The sequence below is a fragment of the Pleurodeles waltl genome, chromosome 5, assembly GCF_031143425.1.
Source record: "Pleurodeles waltl isolate 20211129_DDA chromosome 5, aPleWal1.hap1.20221129, whole genome shotgun sequence".
Taxonomy (NCBI): domain Eukaryota; kingdom Metazoa; phylum Chordata; class Amphibia; order Caudata; family Salamandridae; genus Pleurodeles; species Pleurodeles waltl.
The window spans coordinates 1,134,734,619-1,134,758,239 of NC_090444.1; the positions used below are offsets into that span (position 1 = coordinate 1,134,734,619).

Sequence of the window (23,621 nt, forward strand, 5' to 3'; positions counted from 1 at the left end):
GGCCTCCTGGGCAGCTGGGCTGGTGCTGGCAGTGGCCTCCTGGGCAGCGGGGATGATGGCGGTCTTCTCCGCCGTGCTGCTCTTCCCAGACTTGCTGGGTTTCTTGTGGCTGTGTCACAGCTGACTCCACACTCCCACCGGGACCCCTGGGAGCGGCTTTGGTGGCTGGAGTCTTCCCCCTCTCCCGCCGGGCACTGGCCAACTTCTGATGCTTCACAGGTGGGGGACTGTCTGTGCTGTGGCTCCGTGCCACACTGGCTGCCCTGGTGGCCGGTGCACTCCACATTCCGGTGACTACAGGCACCACTGGTCCTGGAGATGTTGTGGCTGAGGTGGTAGTTCGGGACCTATGAGACGGACGGGGTGGGGGAGGTGTGGGAAAGAGGTCAAGGTTGGACAGGAAAAGTTTTTGGGACACACTGGGACGGGTAGCTGGAGGGGGCTTGGGAGTGGAGGAAGAGGTGGTGGCTGTAGGAGGTGTATGTTTGGTGACTTTGGGTGAAGGTGCATGCGCTGGAGGCTATCGTGAGGTGGATGACTGTTGGGTGGGTGTGTGCCTGCGTTTGTGTATCTTGGGAGGGGGCGTCACAGACACACTAGCAGAGGACACAGGGGACGTGTGAATGGTAGTGGGGGTGGTGACTGCACGTAAGCGGGGTGTGGTGATGGGTGTGCTGGAGAGGGACATAGTGGCTGTAGAGGTAGTGCATGCAGGTGTGAGTGTAGACGAGACAGGGAGGGAGGAGGGAGACTAGGAGGAGGGGTACACAGTGGAGGCAGTGGATGTTGGTGTGTCTGCATGTGTGTGATGCTTGGGTAAGTGACTGTGGGATATGTGGTGCTTATGTTTGCCTGAGCTTCCCTTGGGTGTTGAGGTGTGTGCATGTTGGTCTGTAGGTGTGCTTGGGATAGGCTGAGGTACAGGGGATTGGGTTGGGGTTGAGAAAGTTGGAGGATGGAGGCTAGAGACGGGACAATGGATGCCATCAGTGCTGAGGCCAGAGTCTGAAAAGCTCGCTGAAGGGCCGCCTGACCAGAATGAATGCACTCCAGGAATGCATTGGTTTGTGGCAACTGCCTCTCTACACCCTGGATGGCATTCAAAATGGTAGACTGCCCAACAGTGAGGGACCTGAGGAGGTCAATGGCCTCCTCACTGAGGGCAGCAGGGGTGACTGGGGCAGGGCCTGAGGTGCCTGGGGCAAAGGTGATGCCCACCCTCCTGGGTGAGTGGGCACGGGGCAAGGGCTGAGGGGCTGCTGGGAGGGCGGTGCTGGTAGGGGGGGTGGCGGCTGTACCTGTAGATGCGGGGGGCACAGATTTTGCCACCACCACAAGGGAGCTCCCATCAGAGGACGAGTCTGTGTCGCTGGTGTCAGCTCCTGTACCCGCCGTGGAGCTCCCCTCGCCCTCCGTCCCACTGGTGAAATCAGACTCCATAGTGTCGCCCTCCAGGGCCATGTGGGATGCAGCTCCCTCGTACTCCGGTACCACTGCTCCTCCGCCTGATGATGCTAATGCACACAAGAACAGGGAGACCACAAAAAGGGGGGGAGACAGAAGAAAGACATGTTGAGTGCATGCATTAACGCTACCGTTGGCGGACACGACAGACACACAAGCCCCCTGCACTACGCCACGCTCTCGGGCTCCACTGTTCAATTTCTGGGAAATGGCCTACAAGGTTATGGATGACATCTGCACACATAGATGACACAGGGGCATGACTAGCTGTACTTGGCACTCTACAGAGGTGGGCTGGGGTGTCACATGGCCTGCCTTACGGAGGGGCCTTGCCTGCGGAACTCGCCTGGCCTAGGGAAACCGACAGCCCACCTCCCCACCCAGACACTTCCACTGCGCGCAAAGTCAGCACAATGAGAGTGTACTCACCTCCTTGTGGCTGCTGTGATGCCCTCAAGTGCCAATCCATCTCCGGGTGGGCCACCGCCAGGATCCTGAACATCAGGAGGGTCATGGTGTGACGGGCACCCCTCCCACGTTGGTAGGCAATCCCCAGCTGAGCCTCCGCCGTCTTCTTGCTCCAGCGGCGAATGTCCTCCCATCTTTTCTGGCAGTGGGTGCTCCGTCTGTGGTAGACCCCCAGGGTCCGGACGTCCTTGGCGATGGCACACCAAATATCTTTCTTCTGGTGGGCGCTGACCTACATGAAATGTACAGGGGAAAAAGAGAAGTTATTACTAACTGCACTGTCGAAGTGATTGGCCCCCATCCCCACCCTTGCCATGTGGCACATGCATTCACCGTCTTTCATGCACCCAGCACTCTCACCATTTCATTCTTACATCCAGCCCTCTCCACACAGGCATAGCCCATACAACATGCTCCCTGTGTACTTACCTGTTTGTCTGGAGGACTGTAGAGTAGCGTGTACTGGGGGAGGACCCCATCCACGAGTTTCTTCAACTCCTCCAATGTGAAGGCAGGGGCCCTTTCCCCAGACATTCGAGCCATTGTCTCTTCCAGACTGAGGTCACAGCAGCACTTGCAGTGTAGGTCCTCTCCTGTCGAAGATCAGGTATCGAGTGATTGAAGTGATAGAAAATGGCAGTCACGTCCGCGGTGGTGCTTACTGTCACCGCCGGCGTACATCGCCATTGGCTCCTGGGACCCATAGGGTCCAATGTTAACCAATGCAGCATTGCGCCACGGTCTTCGACCGCCTACCGCGACGGTGTACAACGCCAGCGCAGTTACCTCACATCCCATTGTCCCACTTTACAGGTCAGGCAGCCGCCATTTCAGGGGCCCACATGGCTTCATTTCCAACTGCGTCACTCATACCTAGGCCTAGACTCAACACACATACAGGCCACCTTTTGTGTATGATAGGTGTTCTGTGTAAACTGTGGGTACGTACCTCTGAGTTGTTTGACCTCTGTGCTCGCTGTTGTACTTCATAGGCACCGTCCGCTGGGACATGTGAAGAGATGGCGGCATCCTCCAGTGTACCGACCGTTGGTGGACCTGTTGACAATGGAGGAGCGACATTTGATTATCACATACAGGCCTGACCGTGCCACAATCCAGGAACTGTGTGCCCAGTTGGAGCCAGACCTGATGTCAGCAATCTGCAATCCCACATAAATCCCCCCTCAAGTGCAGGTGCTGTCAGTGCTCCATTTCCTTGCAAGTGGGTCATTTCAAACAACAGTGGCCATGGCATCAGGGATGTCCCAGCCTATGTTTTCCAACGTATTGTCCAGAGTATTGTCTGCCCTTCTGAAACACATGCGGAGCTACATCGTTTTCCCTCAGGTGGAGGATTTGCCTACAGTGAAAGGGGATTTCTATGCCCTGGGACACATCCCCAACATCATAGGTGCCAATGATAAGACACATGTGGCCTTGGTACCCCCCCACAGGAGTGAACAGGTGTACAGAAACCGGAAGAGTTATCATTCGATGAATGTACAGATGGCATGTTTGGCAGACCAGTACATCTCCCATGTGAATGCCAAGTTCCCTGGCTCAGTGCATGACGCTTACATCCTGCGGAATAGCAGCATCTCTTATGTGATGGGTCAACTCCAGAGGCACCGTGTGTGGCTAGTAGGTGAGCACCTGGAAGCAAATCAGTGGGAATGGTTGTCTGGGTCTGGGGATATCCCTCCAGGTTAGTGCGTGTCTAACAGTTGTCCCTCACCATTTGCAGGTGACTCTGGTTACCCCAACCTGTAATGGATACTGACCCCAGTGAGGAATCCCAGGACAAGGGCAGGGGAATGCTACAATGAGGCCCATGGGCGAAGTAGGAGGGTGATCGAGCGGACCTTCGGCCTCCTGAAGGCCAGGTTCAGGTGCCTCCATATGACAGGTGGATCCCTATTCTACTCACCAAAGAAGGTGTGCCAGATCATCGTAGCCTGCTGTATGCTTCATAACTTGGCTTTGCGACTACAGGTGCCTTTTCTGCAGGAGGATGGTTCAGATGGCGGTGTTGTTGCAGCTGTGGAGCCTGTGGACAGTGAAGACGAGGAAGCAGGGGAAGAAGACATGCACAACAGGGACTCAGTGATCCAGCAATATTTCCAGTGAGACACAGGTAAGAATACAAATCTGCCTACTACATGTACTTTAACACTACTACCTCTCTACTGCTGTCGTTTTCACCCAGTGTATAGTCACTGAGTTGTCACTTTCCCTTACGATTTCACAGATGTGGGTCCCACTGTGTGACAGCTGCTTAGATTCCTCATGGACTAGAGCTGTGTGACATAGGTATGTTGACATCAAACTTGAAAGAGCATTTTGTCACTGTAATTGCTAATACACTATTTCGAAATTACAGAGAGACTCCAGATTGTTTTGTGCTTTAAGGGTGTTTATTTAAGTGCTCTACTTTGGAGGGGGTAGTGAAATGGTGAGGGGTGATGGCGGAGGAATGTCCATGGCAGAGTCCAGTCTATTTGTCTCACAGGTGCATTGCCCATATGGGCATAGGAAGTGGAGCTGTGGCAGTTTCAGTATGGACAGGGTGACAAAGTGGGACAGTAGGATAACAATCAGGGTAGTCTCATTTCTTGGCATGGGTCTTGGCATTGTGCTCTGTCTTTGTCCTGGATCTCAGGGACCGTTTGCGGGGTAGTTCTCCCTCTGCAGGGGGTGGGGTGCTGGTGTGGTGCTCCTGTGGTGGGGCGTCCTGTCCACTAGCGCCAGCGGAGGTGGTGGGCAGTTCATCGTCCATGCTAGTGTCAGGGGCCCCTTGTAGTGCCACAGTGTCCCTCCTGTTGTTCACAAGTTCCTTCAGCACCCCTACGATGGTGCCCAGGTGGAGATGATGGTTCTGAGTTCCTCCCTGAGGCCCATATACTGTTCCTCCTGAAGGCGCTGGGTCTCCTGAAACTTGGCCAGTACCGTTGCCATCGTCTCCTGGGAGTGGTGGTATGCTCCCATGATGGAGGAGAGGGCCTCGTGGAGAGTGGGTTCCCTTGGCCGGTCCGCCCCCTGTCGCCCAGCAGCCCTCCCAGCTCCCCTGTGTTCCTGGGCCTCCGCCCCCTGGACCGTGTGCCCACTACCACTGCCCCCAGGTCCCTGTTGTTGTTGGGGTGGTGTGTTATCCTGGGTTCCCTGTAGTGGTGGACACACTGCTGATTGACGTGTCCTGGGGACGGATGTATGGGCCCGCTGGGTGGGTGCTGTGCTGGTGTTTCCAGAGGGTGGAAGGTCTGTAGTGGCCTGTGACTGGGTGATGGGAACCGACTGTCCCGAGGTCCCCGATGGGCCGGGCTGGTCATCTAGATCCAGTTGGTCAGAGGTGCTGTCATCACTGTGGGCCTCTTCTGTTGGTGGTGTGGACATGTGTGGACCCTCCTGTCCGTTGACGTTGGGCAGGGGTCCTGCAGGGGTATAAAAGGATGGTTATTACATCTGTGTGTGTCATGGTGTGCAATGGCTGGGTGACCGTGTACCCCAGTGTTTGCATTCCTGTGTGGGACCTTGTGTGAGGATGGTTTAGGGGGTTGTATGGGTATGTGCAGTGGGCATGCTTTAGTGATGGGTGTCCATGCTTCGTTGTTGCATGCAGGGCTTGGTGTTGGGATGGGTGGTTTGTGATGTTGGGACATATGTGAGGAGTTGGGGTGCTGGGGGTGAGGGTGGGGGTATGTGATAGCATGCAGGTAGGGTGGGGGTTGTAATAGTTAAGATTTGACTTACCAGAGTCCATTCCTCCACCTACTCCTGCGAGGCCCTCAGGATACAGAATCTCCAAGACCTGCTCCTCCCATGTTGTTAGTTGTAGGGGAGGAGGTGGGGGTCCGCCGCCAGTCCGCTGAACCGCCAGGTGGTATCTTGAGACCACGGAACGCACCTTCCCCCGTAGGTCGTTCCACCGCTTCCTGATGTCCTCCCGATTTCTTGGGTGCTGTCCCACTGCGTTAACCCTGTCCACTATTCTTCGCCATAGCTCCATCTTCCTTGCAATGGAGGTGTGCTGCACCTGTGCTCGAATAGCTGTGGCTCTACCCGGACGATTTCCTCCACCATGACCCTGAGCTCCTCCTCCGAGAACCTGGGGTGTCTTTGCCGTGCCGTGGGGTGGTGTAGGTGATGTGTGGGGTAGAGTGTGTGGTGATATGTGGGGTGATATGTAGTGGTGTGTTGTGTGAGGTGCGTGGAAATTCTGTGGGTGATGTTGTGTGCCTGTGGATGCTGTTGTTCTTGCTGGTGCTCTCTCTCTGGCCTTCTTTCAGAATTTTTTGTTGTGGGGGTTTGTGGGTGATGTGGGTGTGTGTTTTATATTGTATTGTGTGTGTGGGAGTGGTGTGTGTATGTGTATCAGTTGTGTGTATTTTGAATTGTCCAATGTGATTGTGTTTTGTAAATGTGTGTGTATTTTGAGCACGGCGGTGTGTACAGCCAATGGAATACCGCGTGGATTCGTGTGTCGTGATAGTGTGGGCGTATTTCTGTTGGCGTGATGGTGGAGGTTTTGTTTTCACCAGTTTATCACTGACCTTTGGTGTGGCGGACTTGTGTGGGTATCTGAATTTTGGCGGATTCCGAAATGTGGGTCATAATAGCTGTGCCGGAATTCCGCGGCCGCGGCGGTGTGTTGGTGGTCTTCTGCACGGCGGTAAGCGGCTTTTACTGCCAATGTTGTAATGACCGCCATACTATCCTATACTAAACAAATATATTTTTTTTTGTTTTGTTGTTTTTTTTTTTTTTTTTTCATTTTTTTTGCTTGCAAGAACCCCAACATTGACTCCTACCCACCCACCCACACACTTAAAAATAAACAGTAGAAATATTCAGGACCCACCACCCACTAACACTAACTAAACTTACATCCTATAATAACCTAACACCAAGCCCCCGAAACCCACAAAGTGTAAGAACCAGGAAAGAGGAGGGAGGGGAGGGAATCATGTCCGTCTGATCTGCTACAGGTTGGCCCTCCGGAGGGTCCTCTTGATTGACCCCACCCGCTGGTTGACATGTCGCACCTCCTGCCGCAGTCGACTCATCTTCCACAGGACACCGTCCAATTTCCGCCATATGTCCAAAAGCAGCAGGGTCAATGGCTGCAGCTAGGGTGGTCTGGGTGCCAGCCGATAAAGTGTGGGGCCGTGTAGTGTCCATGGCTGTGGGCTACCCTGCAGGTGGTGCTGTGCTTGGGCCTGGAGCACTTGCAGAGGATGTTCCTGCAATGGTCCCAGCTGCTGGTGGTGCCACCTGGGTGGTAGTGGTGGTGGTGCTTGTGGTGGCTGTGGTTAGCAAAGAAGGGCCGCCTTGTGGGAATGCCCTCCAGGCTCCGGAGGCCCGTTCATGCCGGTATCTGCGGGTCATTTTTCGGTACCCAGGCTCGACTTGAAGTATGTGTTGATACCTCATTGCCTGCCGTTGAAACTCCCTGACCTGGATGGTTGTCATATTTGCAGCTGTGAAGACAAATAGAAAATCTAACATTAGGTACTGCATTGTGTGAAATGGCACAAGAAGTAAATCAGACAATACATCAATTGTGCTTGTAACAGCTCATATCATCATACAGATCATTGATTGTCCCTGAGGAAGTACATGGCAAGCCAGCCTACAAAGGTTCTTTCACACATAGCACATCCAAACCTTACAAGATGGGTAACAACTGGCATGATTTTGGCATCATAGTTCTGTCAGTTGTCAGCTAAAAATAATGCTGCACATCCTCCACCACTGCCAGGGCTACAAATGTCATTGTACAGGATGGAAATCTAGGGCCACATGATCTGCAAGTTGTAAATGGACTTGCCAGTATAGTACTCATGTGCGAAACATGAGTGTGTATACTAGGTTCAGACAAAAGATTCACTGATTTACATGTCTGTGTACCAAACTTGTATCATCAGTCCTAGGTACACTATTCACAAACCTATGCCTGTGTTTGAGGGTGGGGGGTGGACTAACAACTAACAATTTCAAACACCAAGGACACCCAGGAAGCATAGGCAAGCTGGACATGTGTTTGGCTCAAGACACACACTACAGATAAGGAGGATCTCCAAATAGGAGACAGCTAACCCTTGACCAATCCCAGTGCCACTCATGTTTGGAAATGCAGACCTTTGTCCACATCATTTGCTACCAGTAAGCCATGACTTACAACAAACACAGAGATGCAACAACACCCCTGGCCATGAGTTGCATGCACACCTAGGCCATTGCACTCGTAGCACTACATGTGGAGCTACATGCTGCTAGGAAGTTCAACCTACAGTTTAATACATTAGTGAATTTGGAAGCAGAGGTCTGTGGGTAAGCATTTGGCAGCCCCATTCTGGGAGATTTTGGGTCTGACTGGCTGACTAAATCACAAATTAGGTCCAGTGTGACTCTTTCTGATTCAAGTTTTATTCACATGTCTCATCCCTATTCACATTGCGGGGCCTACAGGACTGACCTAGAATCCCTAAATAAGACAATAGGATAAGGATTAGCCAACTCAAAGATGGTGATAAAATGATATTTCACTCATGAAACACAACAAAAGATTGGTCAGTGCATCACACCTTGCCATGTGTCCAACACACAGGAGTCCATCACACATCACCAGAAAACACAACACATAACAGACGTATCAACACTTACTGGAGTTGTCTGCGTCCTCGAATCGAGCCACCTCGCCAACAGTGTAGGGTGCTGGTCCACCTGTAAGTCATGGAAGGGAGAAATGTGCTCAATTTCTGTGCACTGTACAACAATTCCAAAGACAAATACTATGTGTAGGATTACTAAGAAAGTAAAGCCTCTCAGACATGATGATACTGCATCCGATATAGCACTGCTAACATGTGCATACCATGGGTCTCCTGTGAGTGTTACACACATATCTGCACACATGCAGTGGCCGTAACTATCATGTGGTGGCAAACATGCTCCTTCATTAGTGAGCAGACATAATAATGGAGTGTATTCGTCTCATCATGTGTATCCAAGAGAGACATCCAAAGCCACTTTCCATGAGGACTGCATTACCAGTCAACCAGCCATTGTGACCATGACAAATTTATGACATACAGGTACAATGTACAGAGGGCCAGGAACAGTTGTTACCCCTCATGTTGTTACAGTTTCTTCATTTGATGTTGCCCAGCTATGGTGAGTTGCACCAACCATAGAGATATGAACAAATGTGCATACCTTTGGCCAGCCATCCCTAAACGAAATGTGGCACTACAAACTCCAAATACCAGTCTAAGATGTTAGCTGAGCGCAGCTAGAACTTGTTCCCTATGTGTCCAAATCCAGATCTGACATGTATCCGAAATGAAGGAGGGGTACAATAATCCCTAAGATTTTAGGAATTTCCGTGATCGGTTTCCTTACACACTCACCAGACACACATGAGACATATGTTCGGGCCTCATTGCTATCATCAATTGACGTGAAGCCTGCACTCATTATCAGCCTCATGTAGTGTTTCAAAAGTCAGTCTAGCTGTTGCGTCAACAAATGTTGGTAATTATTTGGAAAATGCTATACTTCACAGGCAACTCTGGCCTATATCTATACATAATTGGCTCCTGATTTGTGTTGCTGTTTGACACAAAGGCGGCACTAACTTATATAATGCAAAAGTATTCAGAAAGTTTGGGGAGCTCTTGCTTCTTAACAGTTAGCAATTGTGGTCCTTAACAAAGTAGATATATAACCCTGTATGATAAAAGTAGCATTCCACACACTCAACAACATTGCCGGCAGATATTGTAAAAATCATATGATGTCACTACAGAGCATTTAAATGTGCACATTTCCATGATTTATACTCACCAACAGGGCCACCAATCACAATCCCCAGGTGGTCCAGCAGATCTTGTTCCCTGGAGATAAGGTCAGCCCAGCGGTGCTTCAGCTGGTGGTTGTTCCTTGGTGTCTGATAAATCCGTTGCAGATGATGCAACACCTTTGCCCATCTGAGCCTCCTTGCCTTGGTGTGATACCCCTGTATCACCCGCCCACCTGCCTCAATCTTTAGGGGTAGGAAATGGCACATCAGCCATATAAATCCACGCAGCTCCTCCTCACCCATCTTGCCAAGACAAGGCCTACCCAACATCCTAGCAGCAACAGAGAAATAGGGGATAAAGGGGAACAAAGGAGAATAGGGGGAAAGTAGAACAGGAAATACTTAAACTAAACAACTAACACAGCCCAGCTATACTCAAACTAACAATACCCACAACAGACTCCCAACAAAACAAAGTCAATACTTTACAGCACAAATGTACACAAAAAACACTCAGACAGGATACAACAACAAGTTTTTATTCACAAAAAGACAAAAAATAGACCACACAGGAGACAAAAGCACAATTTGACCAGACAAAACTCTCAACACAGCCACACAGTCAGGAAGTATCACAGACTGCAAAGTGAAAGTGAAAGTACACCCACTGTACATAATCTGTAAACAGGATATCCTATTACATCACTTCCAGCCTAAAATGGCGGGCGTTTTTATCGTCATGCATCAAAATATTTTGACGCATACAGTCTGCGCGCCATTTTTTCGACGCACAGGAGTAGAATTGAGCCCGCATCCATATGTTTGGAAATAGCTTTACACTTAACCAATTATCTGAGGTACAGTGTGGAAGATACAGCACAGGGGCAATGGTTTTTCACTGCATTATGCGTCGTTTTTCGGGCATAAGCGTCATTTTTTTACGCTTGTGTGTCATTTTTTGACGCGTATGTGTCAAATTTTCAGGCATTAACTGGGTTTGGGTCATTTTACCATTTGAATGTTATATTACATTTGTGAATAAAAGGGAAAGGCTGATTGCTCCCACTTTGGTCATGACGGTGTATGGGCACATGTGAGACATCATACTACTGCGGACCATGATTCGCTACTTAATTTACAGGATTTTGACTCTTGACTGACGCACTAGATGGCCAAACGTGTGGCCTACATATCTGTATTGCACAAATTGGGCATGTTTGGCGTCAGGAGTGGATAGCAAGGTGACGCACATAAGTACAATACCTCAATGCCTATGGCTCAATGTGTGTGTATTGGCTACTAATGTAGTTGTTGACCCACTGTGTGAGCATCACAAGATGCATCATTGCAAAAATGCTTGTATGAATGTGAAGTCAATGTGTCCAGCCCTCAGATGCAAGTCAGTGTGGAAATGAGAGAGTACATGTGTTAGTCACACATGTAGCAACATCTGTTGTGTGCCCTTCCTAGTTTTTGGGTAACGTAAACACCACAAATGACAAAGCATGCACCGGATAGATAGCAGACGCTTGTTCATGTCAAAGGTCCAAAACTTGCCCATCACATGTCCTGGAAATTTGGATACTGCTTCCTAGGCACTTGTTGGTGAACCCAACATGAGTCAGGCACATGTACAGACTAAGTGGGTACCATGTAATTGACATGGAAAGCCATAGGTGAACCACAAATGTAATATCACGCCACAGTTGTGGTCATATGACTGAGCCATAACTCTCCTGTGGCAGTGGTGGACCAGCAGACGAAGCAGCACATGGCCACATATTTCCAGTGATCAATTGCACAGAGGTGTGTGGTTCATGTGTGTGGTCCAATGTTGATCCTGTATATTTTTAGGGGTCTATGTTGTCACAGTTACGTCCAGGTCTCATCATGAGTCAGTGGCGGCTATTCCTGTATCTACTGAGTATCCTTCGGAGATCAATGAAAGTAAAGCCAATGAGGATATAAGAACCTACATGGGGATGGTCCCACCCTGTCACTGCAGACGTGTTATGAGACTGTCAACAGGGCAACCTTGGTGTGCTGAGAGAAATCATATCTTAGGACTCTTGTTCCGCCAGGTGTCATTACAACATTTGTACACAGGTTGGCCTGTAAAGTTCCCACTGCATCTGGGAACATCATAGCCTCTTTGTTGATTACTCTTGCAGCTATTCAGCACGCACAGCCCATCAATGTGTTGTGAGCAATGTGATTCAGAGTGTGAACTTTCAGGGCCCTAACATGTGTAGACTTTTCATGCACATTATCTGACGTTGCTGGTTCTGCTGGAGGCACCATACCCAATCCCTGCATACGGCCATGGTAAACTGTCACACTTTGTCGCTCATGCATACTTGAGACCCAGACAAGGGATAGGCCATAATTTGGGTATTTGGAGACAAGTTCCCAACTATGGTTTGATAAATAAGCAGATTATGCTATACAATGTATTTGAGTATGCATTGAAGAACCACCTGACAAAATACCCCCGGAGGAATGTGAGGGTTGGGAAAGCAAATATGATACATATGTAGCCACAAGGAACCTTTAGGGTAACGCACAGACAGGTGCCAGTCAGGCTGACAGGATGCAGGGTCAATCAGGATCCAGCAATTTCACAAGGTATATACTCAGTGGTCTGACTAAGACTGGTCAGAGGAAGAACAAGACAGTTGACATGGAAAACTGTGTTTGTCCTGTGTTTTGGAAGGTGACACATAAACCCAAGGACTGTGTTACACAGCTTATTTTTCTAGCAATGCATACCAGTGTAATAAAAAAATAGCATCTTCTATGCTGTTCCAAGCATCTGCAAGGGCAGTGCATGTTTAAATGGCTGGTCTGCATGGAGGTGCTCACAGGTGTGTGCTGCATCAGTTTCTCACAAGTCCTGTAGGTGAGATTTGAGTTCAAATGGCCAACAGTACCTTTCACATGGGAAGCAAACTACAGGTGAGAACAGGGCTTAGAGACTACAAGCCCGTGCATAATTTAATCTGACGTCCATGCAGACAGATGTACGATGACTATGGCATACCATACTAAAGGGTGAAGCACACTGGATTACTATTGTTAGTTCTGTGTGTGTGTAGAGGAGGGAATATCTAGGTACACATATTACCATTCCAGGGACCTCTTAAGACAGGTGGGGTGAGACCAGGAACATGGGTGTGTCAGGACTTAGGACATGGTCTGACATGTACATGGAATGTCATGTGCGTAATGCTTGTCATAGGTGTGGCACTTGTGCTGTCTATGTTCTGCTTATATGGAATTCTAGTCACAGATAGTCCTTGCAAAGATAGGTGCTGCACGACTTACTGCTGTCAAGGGTCTGGTCATTCATTCCTGTTACCAATGCAGTAGCATATCCACTGCCTCATGTATGAGGCTTTTTATTCCCTTATTGACTGATGGTGTCTTACTTGTGTGCCATATGCTGCGATGAACCATGTTGCCAACATGTATGTGTGAAATAGGTGTGGTCCTCTGCTATTGCCCTTCAAAGGTGAAATGTACAGGAGATATGTCATTTACAGTGTTGGTGAATGTGATTGTTGTAGAATACACATCACAATTGCTTTGGAAATGTCTGTGTCCTGATCGGTATGTCAGCAATGCTCCATGAGTCTACACTCCTATTATGATAGTTAGAGATAAAGGTGAGCAAAAATGATTACCCAGACCATGATATGGTGATTATTATAGGTGTTTATTTACATATGTTGATACAGTGGTGATGGTGAGTTGTTTCAAAATAAAGGGGGTTATTCTAACTTTGAAGGAGTGTTAATCCGTCCCAAAAGTGACGGTAAAGTGACGGATATACCACCAGCCGTATTACGAGTTCCATAGGATATAATGGACTCGTAATACGGCTGGTGGTAAATCCGTCACTTTTCCGTCACTTTTGGGACGGATTAACACCTCCTCCAAAGTTAGAATAACCCCCAAATTGTTCACAATATGTTGGCGCCAACGCAATCAAGCAGCTGTGTTTTGTAGGTCCCGCTCATGTTGCAGGCCAGCATCCCCCTCTTCCTCCTCTTCAGGCATTTGTGGCTCTGGTTCTAATAGGGGAATGTTCCTTCATACACAAATGTTGTGCAGGATGGCACATGTTAAAATGATCTTGCAGACCATTTCTGGTGAGTATAGGAGGCTGCCACCAGTGATGTCGAGGCACCTGAATCTCGACTTGAGGATGCCAAAGGTCCTCTCGACTATGGAGCGTGTCCTCCTATGTGCCTCATTGTAGGCACGTCCTGCTGCAGTGCTTGGGTTGCCAAATGGTGTCATAATCCATGGCTGGATCCCATACCCCTGATCAGCTGAAAGAGAAAATGATTGAGATCATGTTGATGTAGCTTGACCCATTAATATCACCTTGCATGGCAGTAGTTGTCTTGTGTTGTCGGTGACTCTTTTGTGTTATTGTGTTGATTCCTAGGCTTCTAGGATGTAACATCTGCATTGAGTTGTTTCCTTGGCTGAACGAGTGTTTGCCTGCTGACCGGTTGTCAGCAGAATGTTTTGGGATTTGCAGTACGGTGTGTACTCCCTAGCATTGTGACTTGTGATACAGATTTTCCTGTGTCTTTACTGGGGGTGAGATGATAGTTCTATACACAAATCCAATTTGACAGTGGTGGTAACACGTTAGCATCTATGTACCCTGGACATCTCATAATTTTAGGCATATGCAATGGATTAATTTGAACATCAGTGATACACTTACATTTTGCAAGGTGACAATTAGCCAAACCTCTCCATACGTTGTGATCATTGACGTCTTAACATTTGACTGTACACTAATTTCAGATGTGTGACAGGTTCACTGCAGACCTATCAAACATGCCTAGCGGTGTCACAACCTCAGTGTGTTCCTGTTCACATGTTGCTGTCGTAGTGTATGTGTTGTTTGTCCTAGAGGGTTGCTGTGCAGTGTGTATTTAAGTAGGTTTCTGTACTTACCAACAAGTAGTTCATTGCCATATTGTCCATCCTGGAAGTGTTGATTGATGGTACAGTGACGGAAGATGAATGAGTCATGGACACTCCCAGGATGCTTGGCCACAATGTTGGTGATCAATCCTTGGTGATCGACAATGGCCTGCACATTGATGGAGTGTGTGTGCTTCCTGTTGCGGTATGGATGTTCCATTGCAGCAGGTGGCACAAGGCGTACATGAGTGCAGTCAATGGTACCAAGGATGTGTGGGAATCCATTAATGAGGTAAAACCCCTGTTGTGTCTCCTGCTGCTTCTGCTGTGTGTTTGAGAAGCAGATGTGGCGGGGTGTGAGTGTGATGATGGCATCCAGTACCTTGGAGAGGAAGGCGGAGAATGATGGCTGTGAGATCACAGCAACCAGGGCGCCAGTGGTTTGAAAGGAGCCACTTGCCAACATGTGTCTTACAGCTAGCAGCTTGGTTTCTGTTGGGATGGTGCAGTGTGTCAGCAAGCTGGGTGCCAACTGTGGCTCAATGTTGCACAGCAGCTGCTGAATGGCTTGCCAGTTCAACCTGTACCTCTGGATGATGTCATGTTCCCTGAGGGCATGAAGGGTTGTCCTGGTGCGGAATATCCTCTCCTGCCTTCTGTGTTGCCTTTGGGGTCCCTGCTGGTGTTGTGGAAGCTGCTGTTGTTGTTGCTGTGCTCTGCGGCCGTGCAGGATTTTTGCCCGGTAGCATAAATACAACGCACGGGTGTTTAAGTCATTTTTTGGACAGGAACGCCTACCTTGCATATCATTAATGCAAGGTGTTTTCCCGCATCCAGAAAATTATGCACACTGCTGGATTTTGACGTCCGCAGGCTCGGGCGTCAAAGTTTAAATATGGGGCAAGGTTTGCGCCAAAAGTGCGGCGCAGACGGAGTATAAATATGCCCCATATTCTTTTTTTGCATAGACGTACTAAATCACTGATTTTCTGTTTTATTTTTGTAGACATTTCATGTTTTTTTAGCCTATTGTTAAGTGTGATTTATTGCACTGGCACATCATTGGAGGTAACCAAGATGAGGTGTGCTGTCTTTCCCATCTAGCTTCCCAATTCCAGTGCTGTTTGTTTCTTCTTAGGTAAGTGGTTCAGTCATGTTTTTTTTGGCCTTTTACTGGCTCTCTTTTTTCACCATTGAGTTCTATATTGACTTTCTTGCCATCATTCTCACTTCTAGGGTGATGTCTATGCACTTTCTTTCTTTCAGATTCTCTTTTATATTTGGTCATTATAATCACATTTCCAGAATATGCATGGGTTGGTAATTTTATATTATCATATTACATTTAGAGATTTAAAGGAATTTCATGGACTGTTACAGGGTTAGAATATCTTGCCAAAAAGAAAATAGTTTCAAAGTTTTAAATTAAATGTTGTCATTGCTCTAATGAAGGAATAATATTTGCACACTGGTAGACCTGATTGCCTTAAGGTGGTCTTTCCCCAAAGGTATTGCCTGCATGCATCATATTTTGCTGAATCTTTTGTTTGAACTTTTGGTCTCCGGACACTTTACCGCTGCTGCCCATTGTTAAAGTGCATGTGCCCTCTCCCCTAAACATGGTTTGATTGGTACATCCATAGCTGGCATACTTAATTTACTTAGAAGTCCCTAGTAAAGTGTGCTACATGTGCCCAGGGCAGGTAAATTAAGTGCTACTAGTACGACTGCAGCACTACTTGTGCCACCCACTCAAGTAGCCCTTTGAACATATTTCAGGCCTGCTATTGCAGAGCCTGTATGAGCAGTTTTAACTGTCATGTCGACTAGGAAAAACTCTTGCCAAGCCTTAAACTCCCCTTTTCTGACATATGTTACCCCTAAGATAGGGCCTAGGTAACCCAAAGGGTAATTGTAATTACAAGGCAGCACACATACATGGTTTACATGTCCTGATAGTGACCCCCGCCCCACAAATTCGTTTTTCACTACTGTGAGGCCTACACCTTCTCATACATTAACATTGAGGTATCCTTGTTACATTTAATAGCCTGTAATTCCTAATTGAGAAGTCGATTTGTCATGTTTAGTACCTATGGAATGGTATAAATCCTTTTTAATGGTAAAGTTAGATTTATTTTTACAGTTTTGAAAATGCCACTTTTAGAAAGTTGGCATTTTTCTGCACTTAGCCCAGTGGGCTTGGAGGTCGTTTCCTATACACATCTGGGGTGGGTTACAGCTGGGCTTGTGCATTTCCTCTAGACAGCCACACACGAGGGGAGCTTAGGTGTGATGGATGGGCCATCAAAATCTGGAAGGGGCCATCCTGGGCAGGACGGGATGGAAGAGCTGGCCACAGTCTCACACTACACCTGATTAGGTAGTGTCCTGTCCCAACCCAGAGGGCTGTTGCATAGCACCCTGTAGTAAGTCTGGAGCAGGGGCAGGAAGAAAGGACCTCTGTGCACTTAAAATACCCTTCTTTGAAGTCACCCCCAATTCAAAGGCACATATGGGCATAAGTACTGGACCCCGACCCTACAAAATTAGTACACAACTGGACCTGTGAAGAACTCTACCGGCAGGAAGGACTGCTGTGCTGCTACAAGGACAGCCATTCTGGACTGCTGCTCAAGAACAACTGCTTTCTGTTACCCTCTGACCTGCTAAGGAATGGCTGGACCCATCTCACTTGAACCCAGAGTGACTCGAAGGGCATGTTGGCTTGCCCCCGGTTCTAAGTCTCTGGGACATCAAAGAGTTCTCATCATCCTGCAACATCACTTGTCCTTTGCTTGCTGCAAGTCTTGCCCTGCCAGGTAGTGCCAATCAGGTCCTGGGCCCTTGGGAGTGTATATAAAGTGCTGAAACTGCCAAAACCTGCACATTGACGTAGTTGCGCCGAGTGAAACATGTACACCTCCCTCAATGCCAACTCCTCACCACTCCCACAAGGATCATGGACACGCATCACCAACTGCATGGCGCATCATCATCAGCTTCCAATGCACCTCTGACTTTGCGTGGCTCAGAACTGACAGATCACGCACATCCAAAGGACTGACGATGATGCATCACATCCTCTACTCTCTACATCTTGGATTCGACATTGACGCATCCAAGAATCAAGGTAATCTTTCAGCAGGCCAAGGCTGCATTTGACCCATGCTCCATCACAGTTGGTGTGAATTTCCAGATTTGACCTGGTCTAGTGAGACCACATAGCCCCAGTTGGTGCTTTATGCTTCTAAGTACTACAAAACAATTAAGTTAAATCTTTTAGAATTCATATCTCTACTTCTACTTATTTGACTTTTGTTGTTGGGGTTTTCTTTTGTTCATTAAAATACAATATGTTATTCTAACTTGGTGTAGAGTCTTTTTGTGTTGTTTTCACTCTGTTACTGTTTGAAGTGTTGCACACACGCTTTACATATTGCCTCTTAAGCCTGCCTACTCTGTGCCAAGTTAACAGAGGGTGAGCACAGGTTAAATTAGGGCATATATGTAATTTACCATGACTAAGATTGTGGTTCCTGCTTAGACAGGGTGCATACCTCTGCCAACCAGAAACCCAATTTCAAACACACATAAAACCATTTCTGAAAACATTTACACCCCTAGGAATAAACAGGAACCATATCACTATTATATAATATAATAAATTGTAACATAATAGGATGATTTTTCAAAAACATAGTTCAGAGGAAAGGGGGATCAAGGTGGATATAAGGGTTAGTGATATTCTTATAGCTAGTTTTAATGTTTATGGTTCAATCTATTACTAAATATACTACATTTTGAGAAGTAATTATTGCCCAATTAATGTGATGCTCTGATAGTAACTTGCACCGATTGTAAAAATATTATAGATCTGTTTTGGGACAGAAATTCCAAATTTTCTATAATTAGTGATAAAAGTAAATTTAGAATTCATGCAGAATATCTCCAAGGTAATTATTTCTCAAGGAGCCTTGGAGAATTCCTATAGAATTTATACCCCAGAGTCACAGGGGTATTGATTCTGTAGTTCATATGCTATAAACAAGAGTTGACCATATTTTTATTAGAACTCAGTTGTCTTAAAGTTTACTACATGCAGAGATTGATGTGACCGTAATATCGGATCACATACCACTCATAATACTGACTTGGTTACAGCCAAGAAAGATGTTTATTTTCCAAAATGTTTGCAAGGAGCTTGCTGCCTTTAATATACCAAGAGATATTTTTTCCACGTAAACTGGGATTCATTATTGAATTAGGAAGAGATTGTGCAATGAGCTCTGTCTAGGAAATTAAAACATCAGTTGAGACAAAATCTAGCAATGTACTGGATAACATAAAAAAATAGTAAATATAAGTTATGCAACAAATTATAAAACTGCTTTAGAGCACTTGGTGCACACTGATTTTATTTCAATAGGATTAACATTGGAAATGCTGATGAATTTGCATCTAGATCAAAGGCAGCGCATTATAGGGTAAAAGGGAGTAACTAAATTACTCGCAGACTACTTGAAAGCCAACAAATAATGCTTTAAAATTAAAATATTTCTGTTAAAAGGGATCTATATGCACAAGAACATATGCCTTACTAGGATAACATTGTTTATTACCTACTCTCAGTTAATAAAAACCCCATCTACAAAACATTGTTTTATCTTCACTACAGCAAGATGTACCCTTACATGAAATTGAAAATGCAATTTGTTTGCAAAAATATAGGCCCTCATTATGACACTGGTGGTACATTCCTCTTACCGGCACACTGACGACCACCAACTTACCGCTGCAGTGGCAGATATCTGTTCACCATATTATGACACACACACACCAATCCGACAGAATTCAGCCACATATACAAATCCACCAGACCAAAGGTCAGTGATAAACTGGTGGTCTCAAAACCCACACCGGTACACCAACAGAATATCGCCCATAACATTATGACCCACGAATCACCACGGCGGACATTCAAAGGCGGTAAACCATTGGCGGTACATACCTCCGCCCTCACAATGGACACCCACATACAAAACAACACCACATTGGACAAAGCAAACAACACACACCTGACAGCAATACACACAGCACACACCCACACCACTAAAAAAACACCCACCCACAATACCCCAAACCCTTTATGTAGGAAAGTAGCCTCTTTCTAGCATGGTTACCTCCACTTTTTGCCTGTTTGTGAGTGTATGTCAGTATGTTTTGCCTGTCTCACTGGGATCCTGCTAGCCAGGACCCCAGTGCTCATAGTTTGTGGCCTAATATGTATGCCTGTGTAGTGCCTAACTGTGTCACTGAGGCTCTGCTAATCAGATCGTCAGTGCATATGCTCTCTCTGCTTTTAAATTTGTCACTGTAGGCCAGTGTCTCATTTACCAATTTCAATTGACATACTGGACCCCCCTTATAAGTCCCTAGTATATGGCACTTAGGTACCCAGGGCATTGGGGTTCCAGGAGATCCATATGGGCTGCAGCATTTCTTTGGCCACCTATAGGGAGCACAGACAAACCCTTACACAGGACTGTCATTGCAGCCTGTGTGAAATAGTACACACACTATTTCACAGCCATTTTCACTGCTCTTAAGTAACTTACAAGTCACCTATATGTCTAACCTTCACTTGCTGAAGGTTAGGTGCAAAGTTACTAAGTGTGAGGGCACCCTTGCGCTAGCAAAGATGCCCCCACATAGTTCAGGGCCATTTCCCCAGACTTTGTGAGTGCCGGGATGCCATTACATGCATGCACTACCTATATGTAGCTTCACAATGGTAACTCCGAATATGGTCATGTAACATGTCTAAGCTCATGGAATTGTCCCTCTATTCTAAATATGGTATTGGGGAGTCCATGCATCCTGAGGGCTCCACCATGGACCCTGACTACTGCCAAACTAGCTCTCTGAGGCATGCACTGCAGCTACACCTGCTGCCACCGCACAGGCAGGGTTCTGCCCTCCTGGGGGCTGAGCAGCCCAGTCCCAGGAAGGCAGAACAAAGCATTTCTTCTGACAGCAGGGTGTTACACCCTCTCCCTTTGGAAATAGGTGTTACAGGCTGGGTAGGGATGGCCTCCCCAGCCTCTGGAAATGCTTTGAAGGGCACAGATGGTGCCCTCCTTGAATAAACCAGTCTACATCGGTTCAGGGACCCCTTCTCCCCTGCTATGGTAGGAAACTGGACAAAGGAAAGGGGAGTGACCACTCCCCTGTCCATCACCACCCCGGGGGTGGTGCCCAGAGCTCCTCCAGTGTGTCCTAGACTTCAGCCATCTTGCTTTGCAAGGTGTGGGGGAACTCCGGAGGGCTCTGAGTGGCCAGTGCCAGCAGGTGATGTCAGAGACCCCTCCTAATAGGTCCATACCTGAAAAGTAGCCAATCCCCCTCTCAGGGCTATTTAGGGTCTCTCCTCTGGGTTCTCTTCAGATTCTGCTTGCATGTTTCCTTCACGAATCTTCTGCAACAACTTCAGACTCTTCTGACCTCAGATCAACCGCAGCCTGCACCAAGAAACGCTGTAACTACAAGAGACACTTTTCTTCAGCAACCTCAGCTCCAAGTCAGCAACTGCAACAGTTTCCATGCTGTGCATGCTCTTGGGACTCCCTGTCTTCATCTTGCACCAGAAGGACTGAAGAAATATCCTGTGGAGTGACAGAGTCTCTCCCCTGCTCCAAGCAGGCACCTTCCAAGGCAACGACCAGTACCCTGTGACTCCTCTCACGGCAACGTGCATACTCTTAAGGACACAGAGGGTGGACATCATCAATATAGTCTGTCCTGAGGTCCTGCTGATGCAATTTGGAGGAGGTAAGACCTTGCCGTCCCTAAGAACGATGGTACACCTGTGTATTGTGTCTTCTTTGCCTCCTAAGGCTTCTTTGCAGAATTCCTTTGTGCACAGCCTGGCCCAGGTCCCCAGCACTCCACCCTGTGACGCTCAACTTGCTGAGTTATTCTCTGGCGGCGTCGGACATTCTTTTGTTGTGCTGCATCAATCACATTTTGCACCTCCTTTGAACCTAGATCCTGCAGCTTCTGGGGGTACTGGCTGGCATCCTGAGGGCTCTCTAAAGTGCTGAGAGCCCACTCTTCCTCCTCATACAGAGTTGAGGCCACCAGCTTCTTCCTGGGTCCATCCAGTGCCATTTTGATGAAAAACGCACTTTTGCCGTAGCCAAGGCTTGTTGGTGCCTTCCAACATGAAATGTTGTCTGCAACAATCTTCACGCCCTGGGACATCTTTTGCATAATGCAGGGACCCGCTGGTATCTTCCTAGGGTATATTTCTGCAGTCTTCAACTAACCAGGGACTCTTCTTTTGCACCCTCTTCTGGGTTGGCAGGGGCTCCTGTCCTTCATGGAACTTCTTTCGACTTCTTGACTTTGTCCCCTTCCTTTGCAGGTCTTCAGATCCAATAATCCAGCAGTTGTTCTTTGCAAACTTGGTTGGCAGCTGGAAAATCCCAAAAATGCGGTGTAGTGTGTCCTAAGGAAACTTGCAGTACTTTACTCCTGCTTTTCTGGGCTCTGGTGTGGGGTAATTTACTTACCTTTACTGTATTCTCACTCTCCCAGTGGTTCTGCACACACTACACTTGTCTAGGGGGGAATTTGTAATTCACATTCCACTTTTTTAGTATATGGTTTGTGATGCCCCTAGACCAATTTTCTCCCATTGCATTCTATAGGATTTCCTACTGTGTACATTATTCTATGACTTTTTCCTTGTCTAATTTTTGAGTCTAGTGTATATATTGTGTATAATACTTACCTCCAGAAAGTGTATTGTCTCTAAGATATTTTTGGTACTGGGTCACCCAAATAAATACCTTTATTTTTAGTAACACTGAGAATTGTCTTTACTTGTGTGTAAGTACTGTGTAACTATAAGCGGTGTTGCAGGAGCTTTGCATGTCTCCTAGTTCAGCCTAAGCTGCTCTGCTATAGCTACCTCTATCAGCCTAAGCTGCTTGAACACTACTACATTCACTAACAAGGGATAACTGGACCTGGTGTAAAGTGTAAGTACCCAAGGTACCCACTACAAACCAGGCCAGCCTCCTACACTTTACAAATATAAATCATTGACACAAGACTGACACCAAGACCACTGTGACAACTAGACCCACACACCACTCACACCCATACACCCTTCACGCACTCCACCTCACACACCCCAACATATTACCCAACACACCCTCACCAACACACATCACATAACACCCATGGCACCACAAAGGCACCCCTGTTTCACTGGGGAGGAGTTAAGGGTCATGGTGGAGGAAACTTTCAGGGTAGAGCCAAAGCTATTTGGAGCACAGGTGCAGCAGATATCAATAGCAAGGAAGATGGAGCTATGGCAGACAATTGTGGACAGGGTTAACACCGTGGGACAGCACCCCAGAATAAGGGGTGACATCAGGAAGAGGTGGAACGACCTATGGGGAAGGTACGTTCCATAGCAGCAAGACACCTGCTCGTTATAGAGAGGACTGGCAGTGGACCCCACCTCCTCCCCCGCAGCTCACAGCATGGGAGGAGCAGGTACTGGCAATACTGCATCCTGAGGGCCTGGCCGGAGTTGGAGGAGGACTGAACTCTGGTAAGTCACCTTTCAACAATTATCACCCCATACCTACATGCCATCACACACCCTCCCCCTCACACCCATCACTCCACTCCATCCCAGACACTCCACCATCACATCACACTAATCCCAATGCCAGGCCCTGCATGCTGTACCAATGCATGGACACCCCTCACAGCCCTGCATGGACACTCATCACTAAAGCATGCACAGCATAGGGAAACTAACAATCCCACCACACTCCAACACACACAAGTAAAAGCTGGCAGGGAAACAACAACCATAGAGGGGAAGCCAGGGATGTACAAATGTCATACACATGAAGCATAATAC

The 23,621-nt window shown here is 47.6% G+C and overlaps 1 protein-coding gene across 1 annotated transcript in view; it reads right to left on the reverse strand.

The window, feature by feature from the left end:
* The window catches only part of LOC138296316 (amine sulfotransferase-like), a 404,226-nt gene that overhangs the window by 29,335 nt on the left and 351,270 nt on the right, over positions 1-23,621 (reverse strand). The window lies entirely within an intron of this gene.